Genomic DNA, 11,730 nt, shown 5'->3' on the forward strand with positions numbered 1-11,730 from the left:
AGTGGGACCCACAATTTGTAGTAGGGGTATTTTGGTCATTAGCACTAATAATTTAGAAATGGGCGGTTTTTTTAATGAACCCCTTGCAAAAGGAGAACATGTAATCAAATTTGAAAATTTTGGCTGTGAACTGAAAATTTAAAATTATAGGGTTTAAAATGTAAATAAAATCTGGATTTGGGGGTCTGCCTAGTAAAATACTCGTTGGCCCCATTTGAAAACTTACTGTCATCTAACCCCCTCCTCTGACAAAGAAGGGACGCGCACCCTCGGGCGTGACTCCAAAACTATCGTCACCTTCTCCATGCACTCGTGGGCCACGTAACAATAATCTTTGGCCACGTGTACCAACCGAAAAACGACGTGGACCCCTCTATACAGCTTCAGACATACAGAAAAGATTCCGCCCCTAACTGACAATTTCCGCCGTTAGAGCTTCCGTCATCGTCTGTTGCACAGCTTTTTCTTTTCTATTTTCTCCCTTTTACCCCTGTTTATTACTACAATTTACAACTATAATCTTTACTTTCACCGAAACTGTCTGTTCAGCCTTTTTCGGCTCGACTCGGCTAATAACTAATAAGTGGCTATGGATCTTTATATTTAATTATTTTTTAATTAAGTAAAGAAAAGACAAAAAGTTTTGTTTCCCTGTAGACAGTACACGTTAGTGTTTGGTGTCCCCCAAACTTCAATGCTCTCTGTGACTCTTTTTTTTTGTGGGGAAAATCTTTGAAAGATATTTTACCTGGTACCCTCATAAATATCTCTTCAACCAAGGGTGTAGTGAATTTACCGCACTACCCTTGCTTCATTCTTTGTAATTAGCATCATGTTTGGAGAAAAAAAAAATTGTGATATTCTCCATTAGAAATATACCTATGGTTTTTGAAGTTGAATATTGCAAACTCTTGTTTTTTTTTTTAATATTTAAATTATCATCAAAATAAAATTTATAATTTTTCTATGGATTTTGGAATCATTTTTTTTTTTTCATTGATGTTCAGATAGAGTTACTCATCCACTCTCATTCAATCATGTTGAGACATTTGAAAGAATCGTGGTATCATCATCAAAGCTTTACACCAAATATTCATGTGTTTATTAAAGACTAGTGATACAAGGAGTGAAGGATCTTATGGAAATGCTAGAGATGGAGCCAGGATTTTGTCCACGTGGGGATAAATTAACGGTGAAAAATTATTGTGGGGACAATTAATAGTAAAAAATAAATTACGGGGGCAATAGTAGGAATTTTTTTTATCTGCTGTTGTTATCTAACAATTCAAACTCACTACACTTTGAAAATTCTTGTGGGGGCAAGTGCCCCCACGATAAATCTACCTTTAGGAAGAGCTACTTTACCCAATTGAAAATGTAGTTTACGCATGCTTCTTCTGACTTGACAACACACAAACATACCTTAACATTTCTTCTAACCCACTTTCGAACTTTAAGATTTTTAGGTTGCTTAAACGAAACTTTTACACATTTCGACTTTGTGTAAAGCTCAAGGTTCTAATATTGAAAGCAATGAATATACTTTTATATTCTCCATCCATAATTTTATAAGTTTTCCTCCAGCTTTGTTAGTTCTTTCCAATTGAATATTCCTTCTAACTAACATTGTTATCTACATGCCCAAATAGTTTTAATAAACTTTCTCTTAGTTTATTTTCTACTGAAATTAATCAATAATTTTCTTGAATGCGTTTGTTTCTAATTTTTATCTGTTACGATCTTTTTAGTCATCCATTTCAACATGCTCATCTATTGTACGCTTAATTTATTAATGTGACTCTTCTTGGCCACCCAGAATTTAGTTCTAAAAAAACGGATCGGAGTATGCGATCTTTTTGGATTCCAACGTCTAGAATTATATATTTTTTATTTGTTTTCTTCCTTCATTCATATATAGATTGGTACTATTTTAGTTAATTTAATTAATTTTTTTTCTTTAATGTTATATTAATTGCATGTAAGCTTAATAATATAACTCCAATAGGTTATGAACTCTTTTATGAGGTAATGGGTCTTCTATTGAAATATTTAGTCTCACTTAAATACGATGATAATTTTTTTATTTTATTTTATGAGTAAGTACAATGTCAAACATCCATTATATATCAACACAATTATGCAACAATGGTTGATAAATCACAGTGCTTTCCTGTCTCAATTTCAACTTATTAAGTTATATGAGTGCCATAAGCGACCTCAGTATAGCTGTAGTTTCATCTTACCCAGTTATATGAGTGCCTAAAGCAACCTTGATATAATAACTTTCTCAATTTCAGCTTATCGACTATACGAGTGCCTTAAGCGACCTCGGTATACATGCACACATAATGAGACTAAATATTCCTTAGGGCATATACTCATAACTTGTCCAGTTGACTAAATGCAATGAAACTTCAAGGTCATGGATTCAAGTCCAACTAATACTTACATTAAGAGATTCTAGTATAAACAATAAAAATAAATAAAAATTTCTCTCCTTATATGATAAGAATTAGAAACAATTTTGTATCGATGCAAATGATAGTTTTGTATTATTAATGCGAGGGAGATGAGAACTTTTCACCAATTTCGTAATTTTGAACGATAACCAATGTTTGAGATAAGGCAGAGAAGATAATAATGCATGGCTAATGTGATCACTTGTAAGCATATATTTAAAACAATACAAAAAACGTTTCAAACAAAATGCAATGTGAGTGGAGGCCTTTAGATAACCCTTTTATGGTAGAGATATATACCTAATAAAACATGCACATATGTTTAATATAATATACAAGTTGATATCTTTAATTTATTAAGTTATCTTGATATTAAATTATTTGGATGACATTTATAAATATTATTTGGAAGAGCTGTAACCATCCACAATATGTGGGTCCGCCACTTAAACCACTCCTTCCTTATCTCTTGTGTCCACAGTACTGTCCAATCCGAACCACCTCTATCTCATTGTACATTAATAATGGCAAAGACAAGATGGCCCATCAAAAAATTATTATATTGATATATAATTATGCTAAATTAATCAAAACCCTAACCCTAATGAAACTATCTAAAAAGTTAGTTTGACAATAAAACTTAAACATCATCATCATAGAAATGTTATCCCGAAAGGAAATTATTACGTTAATAAACTCAATATTATGAGTGATAGTCCCACATCGCTTAGGTATCATGACCTTGAACTATACATAAATCTGAGGCAATCCTCACCTTACAAGTCGATTTTGTGAGGATGAGTTAGGCCCGTAGACTTTTTCATGGTATCAGAACGGATAACTATAGAGATGCAGGAGACACGTTACACGTGAGGAGGAGTATGAGTGATAGTCTCACATTACCGGGGTATCATAACCTTGGACTACATATAAATCGTTGTAGCCCAAGTTAGTATTCTTTGATGAATTTGAAATTATTGTAATCACTCCAAGTTGCTAGTAATATAAATATCTTGACTCAATAAGAGAACTCTTGTGACTTTTGAGTATTTCCGAGTTGGGCTACAATGATTAACTCAAATGTCACATGAGCACGTAATTAAACTTGAAAATGGGTAGAATCTCTTCATGAACAAACAAGATAAGTAAACTGCCAAGTTTTCTTACGTAAGGCACTTCATGTGGCCATCCCATTCTAGCCAATGACAATGATAGGTTATGCACATACAAGATATGATCACTCAATATTGGTTTTTTCAAGAACTAAGGTTAATAGTACCCGTAAATGGATTGGTGGATATAGAGGGGATGATCATAGCTCACAACTTTTTTTTTTTTAATTATTGATAAACTGGAGTTGATGAGGCCCTTCGAAAACTCACTATCGCCAAGTGTAATTATATGTGAGATCTTCCTCTAAAATTCTCTGGAGCTCTTAAGGAGTGTCAAGAAAAAATAGGAACATTTGAACTAAGAAACGAATAAAAATAAAACATAAATCACACACAAAAATATAGATTGTTACATGGTTCCCTCAAAATTGAGGTACGTCCACAAATCACTTCGATTCCACAATGAAAAGAAAACTCGTAATTTCATATTACACATTTTTACCAAAACAAGAACTATAAATACCCCAGGAAACCTAGTTAGGATTTTACATAATATTAATAAAATTATGAAAATACCCTTCAAAAAATTAACTCAACCAACATGAAGGCGTGGTTTGATTTAATGTACCTCATTGTTGACCAATATTATTAGGCACCTCAAATGACAACAAGGAGTACTTTCTTCCTCCATAATTACAAAGAACTGATCAACATATGGCTTTGATCGAGTTAATTAAAAAAATCCGCGGCTCTATTATTTTCTCTCCAATAAAACTCATACCCACATGTAGAGAAGGAATTGCATAAGAGCTAAATCTCTTTCACAATCTTTGAATACTTCCACGAGAGGTCTATTTCCTTTTTAATGCTTTTAATTGAGTATAGAGAATCAAAGCAGATTATGATTTGAGGAATATCTCACTACTTGTTTATGTTAATGACCAAGTTTATTGAAAAGGTTTCAAACATTCTTATTGATGAATCCATGCTTATTTAAGTTGTTATAATCACAATTTAAAATCTTTTCTCACGGCAATATTTTAGTCAAGAAAAGAACCAGTACAGGTATCGACAAAGACAATCTGAAACATTTAATTTCCGAAATATTATTGAAATATTCAATATCTTCTGATTAATATCTCGGTCCAATCTATGTCGAAATCAGAATATTTCACTGAACCATAACAAAATTCGAACCATGATTGTAATCTCATTAGTTTTTTCTATGAAAGTTAATTATCATCTCTTGACAACCCATTATCGCACCACTAAGCAAGCCTGGAACACTGTAACATCAAAAGATTTTCAAACCTACTCCAGGTTATCAACAACTTTTGTTTTTTCGCTTTAGTTTGGTAAATCTCCAAAAACATAAATAAAACACCTCAAAAGTTCAAGGTGACCTTTTCTAAAGTTAATAAAAATGCCCAAGAGGATGAAAGGATCAATGCAAGCAGTATGGACAATCTTCTTAAACTTGAAGAAATGTTTGATGAAGACCACAAATTTAAAGTTTTTTGGCCCATTTTCTTCGAAAGAAATAGTAAATATGTTTTAAGGAGGGCCACACTCCCATTATCTAAATGATAGAGACTTGCACAACATGTCAAGTCATCCAAAAGCTTTCCCCACCTAATCATATCCTCCAATGTCTCATGGCTTACTTGTATTGTGGGTCCAACATGATGGGTCACAGTCTAGAAATTGAACTATATTTAAATTAACTATCAATATGATTTGATTAGTCTAATTGGGTTAAAATAAACTCAAATGAGTAAACAACATGGAAAGACGATTAACCTTGCCCGATCTTTGAACCCGAACTCTTAAAATTTAGTGATATATACGATGAAAAATAATAATAATAAATCTTAAATCAAGAAAGCATAAGATTTATGCAGTTTGCCTAAACTTGCATCCACAAATAGGAGCTAAGAGAGTTTCACAACTATTGAAATTAATTATTACAACCTTAACTTATGTACTTGTTGGTTTTCCCATCAAAAACTAACTCTTCCGAAATAAGTAAATGTCTTATTTTTTTCTTATGTTAAAAATCCCTATTACAATTTCCTTGTGAATCTAAAGATGGGTATTTGATGAATAGTAACCTCCGATGCCTTGATTCATCAAAAACCAATCCAATCAATCTGATTGATCATCATTAATTCTAATTGATGAATAGTAACCTCCGATGCCTTGATTCATCAAAAACCAATCCAATCAATCTGATTGATCATCATTAATTCTAATCTAAGTATTTAAGATATATGATGAGATGTATCATAGCAACGATAGAGTGCATCTCGTGTATATTACCATTCACTATAAAAAGCTTATTTTACAATTCAACTTTATCTTACTTTACATATTAAATAAATATTAGTAAATATTTGTATTGTATTCATCTCTATAATTGTCGGGCATGTCATGTTTTTTATCCATAATTAAGTCATTTCAATGATATTTTTTTTTTACTAATGATAATTTGACGCTCTTTTTTCAGATACCCCCCATACACTCTCTAGCCTGGCAATTACATAATAATAAATCTTTTTCTTCTGTATCCCAAAGCAAAGGATCTAGGGTTCTACAATGGGGGCGTACAGGGGCATGTGAAAAAAAGTGTTAGATTGTCACTTCTACGACATCATCATTTCTCTATTAAAAAAATACGATTGATATATCTATCTTTTTATCTTGTGAGATAGTTGTCAACAAATGAACTCTTAAGTTTTCTTCTATATATTATTAAATTCTTAAAATACCAAAAAAAAAAAACACAGTTAAAACTTATATTTAATTTAATGATTTGATTTTATTGTACCAGACATCATGATAATAAGCCTTTGACTTTGATCTTGTGATCCTGACTGTTACCACACTAATAAAGCAAATCAAAATTAAAAAGATTTCTAGACTTTAAAGACACTCAACTTCTTAAATGTGGTATCAACTTTATGGGTCCACTTAATATCTATCATATATCAAACAAATGATTATTATAAAGAATTGATTTTTTTTCCCTTTTAAGATTGTCACTAACTATAGTGACATATAGGATGGTGGAACATCCATTAACAAAACTTAAGGGCATTTTAGTAATTATAAGAAGAGAACTTCAATACATGTGCATGTTCCACCCTTCCACTCCACCAAAACCAAAATAGGTGAGGGATTTGTTTTGGACTTTTTTTTGTTTGGTATAATTCTTTTCTGCAAATTGAAACCTCAGATTTGCTGTAAAGTGGGATCTTCGCCTTTGATGCATCACACTTGATACTGATCGTTGATCACGATCAACAAAATATAAATCTTTCGATCTTGATTGATACTAGGTCGACAAAGCTCTCAATTGTTATTGCTAGAGGAAGAACAACTTTCAGGCTTGTACATCCAAACCCAGCCCTTGGTACTTTTATTTTAGAGAGCCGCTATTGCAACACCAACTTTTACTAATGCCACACCAATTCCTATGTAAATAATTAAAGAATTGCATACAGTTGATGTGCGTTACTAAAAGTTGGTGTGGCAATAGTAACCCTCTTATTTTAAACCGAATTGCTTTTGTTCAGTTGTGTTTATGTAATTTGGGTCTCTTTGTGTGCTTTATGGACTTTATTTGGGGCTAGGATCAAAACAATATAGCAATATTAGTTAGTGGGACCCACCACTCTTGGCTTTGAAACATATTTCTAGCTTCCTTTGTTGGGTACATTGACCCATCAAATTTGTCCCTATCCTATATGAGTGTGATTGGTGTATGATAAGTAGGAGTGCAACTTGATCGAATTCAAAGTGAGAATCGAATCAAATCGATAGTTTTGGACTGATTTGAAATAAGTTGTGGCTCTAGATTAAAAAAAATAAAGAATTCAGTTTGATTCTCGATTCAAGGTTTGTATAGAACCAGGCTCATTGCTACTTTTTATTAGTTAGGACATAGATTAATGATTTTTCTTTATAGTTAGATTAATGATTTTTTTTTTTTTTTTTTTTAATACTCACGATCCAGAACGGTGTCCCATTCCAATCATAGTCACCAAGTCGGGATTTGGGAATAAGTCGACAAAAGGAAAATTCGATAAAATCGAAAAACATTAGAAAAAAATCAGGAAAAAATCAAGTTAAGTTAGAGCTATGTAATCGTTCCTACTAGCGGGCGTTTTCATATTAAATTATCAAGTTCCATATTAAACTAGAATAATTAATCAAGAATTTCCATGGTGATATAATTTTTGTATCCAACCACAACAAGTAACACAGATTCACAACATATTAAAGGTTTATATTATTCAAAATGCAAAAAGGACCACAATCATATGTTGCATCCTCATTATTTCACACATTATGCGTGATTTAATTGTGAAGTTTGTGATTTAATCGCAAAGTTCATAAAAATCGTGATTAAATTAGTGAAATAAAAAATCACATTTTAATCACGACTTTTTCAATAAATCAGAGATTTTGGTGAGTATGGTTCCAATAACAACAAACGGTGTCTATATGCTATATGCGACACTTTTTGGTTGGAGATAAAACACATTGAACTGTTTGATATGTAGAAAATAACTTGTTGAGGAGCCTTATGTGTTTTATAATCCAACCAAACAAACCTTAGTTCGATTTGGATTTGCTTGGTTCTACGGGCAATTCAATTCAGTTCTAGTTCTTACTTATTGAAACCGTCCTAGATCAATTCAATTCTAATTTGGCCTCAAATAGAACCAAGTTATGCCCTTAATCCTAACCATGACATCAAAGGTCTTATGCCCATCTTTTAATATTAAATGATTTAAGAAAATTTTTAAATCTTGTGGTGTAAGATGACTACTCCTACCTCCCTCTCCTCATTTTCTCATATCACCCCCTCTCTCTCTCTCTCTCTTCTTCTTTTTCACTATCACCATCAGTCCTCTACTCTTCTCTTTCTCTCCCTCCACACACACACACACACAGTGATTTGAAAGAACAAAAAAAAAAAACAGAAAATTAGAAGTGGATACAAGTGTTGTTTTATGTGAGGCTTGAGAGGTGTTGGTGCAAAGAATCTGATATTATCACCCGACTTTTACTAAGAGCACCCAAGATGTATATTAAGCGTGAATATCTATTTCCTACTATGACTAAGACAAAATTCCGAATTCAATACATTATTCATTTTTATTTTCAAAACATGCAATCGTCATTTTTCTAACTTACAAACTTGTGAGTTCATCATGTTTAATATCTACAAATTTGTGAGTATACCAGTGAATTAGTTGATTATAAAAGTGACAAATTCATTCGAAATGCATGTTTTGAGAATTAAAATGAACAATGTACCAAAATCGGAATTTGGACATAAGTTGCGCATCTTTTGAAAAAAATCCCGTATGGTAATTTTTCACGATCTCCCATGGATTGGGGTGCTCTTAGAAAAAGCTGGTGTGGCAATAGAATCTCCCTAAAATTTATCTGTTAGGTTTTAATATTGTAAGCCCATGAGTCTCAGTGGGCCCAAAAAAGTTTGGCAGCATCACAGTCCATGTCAGGTGGATCATCAAATTCGACAGATGCATCTCTATCATCGAATTAATATTGCAGATTGATAGTTGACACATGAGTATGAATTGACAAAAACGCCCTTCTTATGCTTAAAATTCAACTAATAAACCTTGATGATGGAAACCTACTCAAATCAAAGGCTCAAAATTCCCAGATATGAGCCAACACATTCGTGGGCCTGTGGGCCCAAAATCTTTGGCACGTGTCATTGTCGTAGATGTGATTGAAATGGGTATCAAAGGTCAAGCAGATGCCCTTAGCCATCTATTGTCAAGGTCTACAATTGACATTTTATACCAAACAGTAGAGTATGGCTTTCAAATCGTGAGTCAGAAAGTCAATGTGAATCTCCCATCACATTGACTCATTTGAGATGTCTAATCTAATATTTTTAAAAGGGTGCTGTGCCCTAAGTACATTTTTAAATTTAGATTTTGTATCATAAATGCCCTTATAAAATTATATTTTATCAAAATATCTTTTATTTCTAATTTTCAAAATGTATTTATTACACAAATTGTACTGGAGTGACCTCAAGTTAAAATCTCATATTGCACTTCTTGACGTGAAAGTGGATAAGAATTTTAAGGTTACTTTAGCATTAATCTTATTGCACACGTTAACAAAATCATTTTTGAAAATATGAGATTTTTCTATTTATTATTAAATAATTAATTATTTAATATTAAAATATTTTATTATTTAAATAAATAATATTATGATTACAGATTATCAATTTAACTTAAAATTAAAAAATTAATAATAATAGTCTTACTATATTAACATCCTATAATACTTTTTACCGCATTGTTTGTGTAGAGAATCAACAATTTTCCTCGAGTTACAACTCTTATATCTCGAGGAATGCATCTATGGTTCTGTTCGCACCTTCACGTCAATTAATGCATTGTTGTAAAAAGTCAATGTAATATTTTTCTAATAATAGTTATAGATATATGGGTAGTGTTCGACATACAACATCGTGAGACAAAATGTCTTATATGGTTTAAAAGTTTTAGATTAAGTCGATTTTTTGTGAAGAAGATCTCCTCACAAAATATCAGTCTAATCTGAAACTTTTAAGTCATATAAGACAAAAATGTTGGTTCCATGTTGTCTCCTTAACATTGTTTGTCAAACACAACTATATATATAAAAGTAAAATTCATTTAAATCAGATTTAAATGAATTCACTCATTTTGAATATTGACTTGTATGAGCCAATGCAACCTTCGTATGTCCCAATATAATATGCTTGGGAGCATAGTAACCACTATTATTCAATGGGATTCAATTCGATCAATTCAAATGAGTTTTGAAAATTTATATAAATGAGAGTTTTGGATTCTTTATTCCCAAAACCTATCAACTTCAACCTCAGTAAAAAATTCAATCTTATCTTGAGATTTAAATATTGAAGATGATAAAATTTTAAGTTAAAAGGATAAAATTATTATCTTATTTAATAATAAATTTTTTGACTTAAATCAATTTGTCTTCTATTTAGAAAAAAAAAATTCAAAAATTCTAGAGATATTTGTGACAATGCTCTGAGAAGAATCTCTCTCTCATCTTAAACTATTCAATAAAAAAAAATTGGTGGAGTTAGGTTTTTGTGAATTTGAGCCTAACTCGCACACCAAAACAAATAAAAAAACAAATTCTCGCCCTCATCCCTATGAACCACCCATGTGATGTGAGTCCTTACTACATGTCAAACCACATTTTCCAATCCTCCACGTGTCACACTATTACGCTACTATTGGTGTCTTTGGTTGCAAGATATACTCTATTCCGGAATAAGCTTAAGCTAGAACATCGAGGTCCTGGATTTTTGCAACATCACTGCCAAGGTTACAACGAAAGCCAAACAATGAAAAATTACTCAAAATTCGCTGCTGGGAAATTATCCAATAGATCACGAGCTACAACATATATGGTGTCCCGCACTCAAATACCGTAGACTTTGTTTATGGGTCAAAATTGAAAACGCGTGTAGCCTTGTTGAACTCGTGATCCCCGCAGACACATTTTGTCACTTTCGATGACACGTGAACTACAGCAAAAACGTGGGGCCCACGCAGCGTCACTATTGTCACAATTAGATGGGTGTGACCCCCAATCATAATGTTGACAACCCCACATCTTTGATCAAAAAAGCAATTTAGTTTGATTGGACGTCCTGTGTCAACGCAGCTAATATTTCAAACATTTAGTTACCATGTCCCATCATACATTCTAGTCTTAGTGAGTCTGATTAAATCAAAAATACTTAAAAAGAGGTGGTGGTGGGCCATAGAAATAGTTCCCCACACTTATAACCTAACCCACTTTCACAAAATAAAGTTACCAGACATTGTCATAGAGACGCACCCAACACATCACCATAACCATTACCAAGTTTTTTCATGTTTTAATCACCAATCAAGATGATCAAGATTATGGGGTACACCAAACAATTATAGGATCCACAACACATAATCAAAGGACATTTTCAAATTTAGATCTTGGAGTGGATACGCATTTTACTGCCCCATTTGTTTTCTTATTGTCTCAACTTATAAATTACATATTAACACATCTCATAAGTCATAAGATCTCATCATCCCAAA

This window comes from Akebia trifoliata, chromosome 5 (genome assembly GCF_017979445.1).
Source record: "Akebia trifoliata isolate Shusen 1 chromosome 5, ASM1797944v1, whole genome shotgun sequence".
NCBI classification, from domain to species: Eukaryota; Viridiplantae; Streptophyta; class Magnoliopsida; order Ranunculales; family Lardizabalaceae; genus Akebia; species Akebia trifoliata.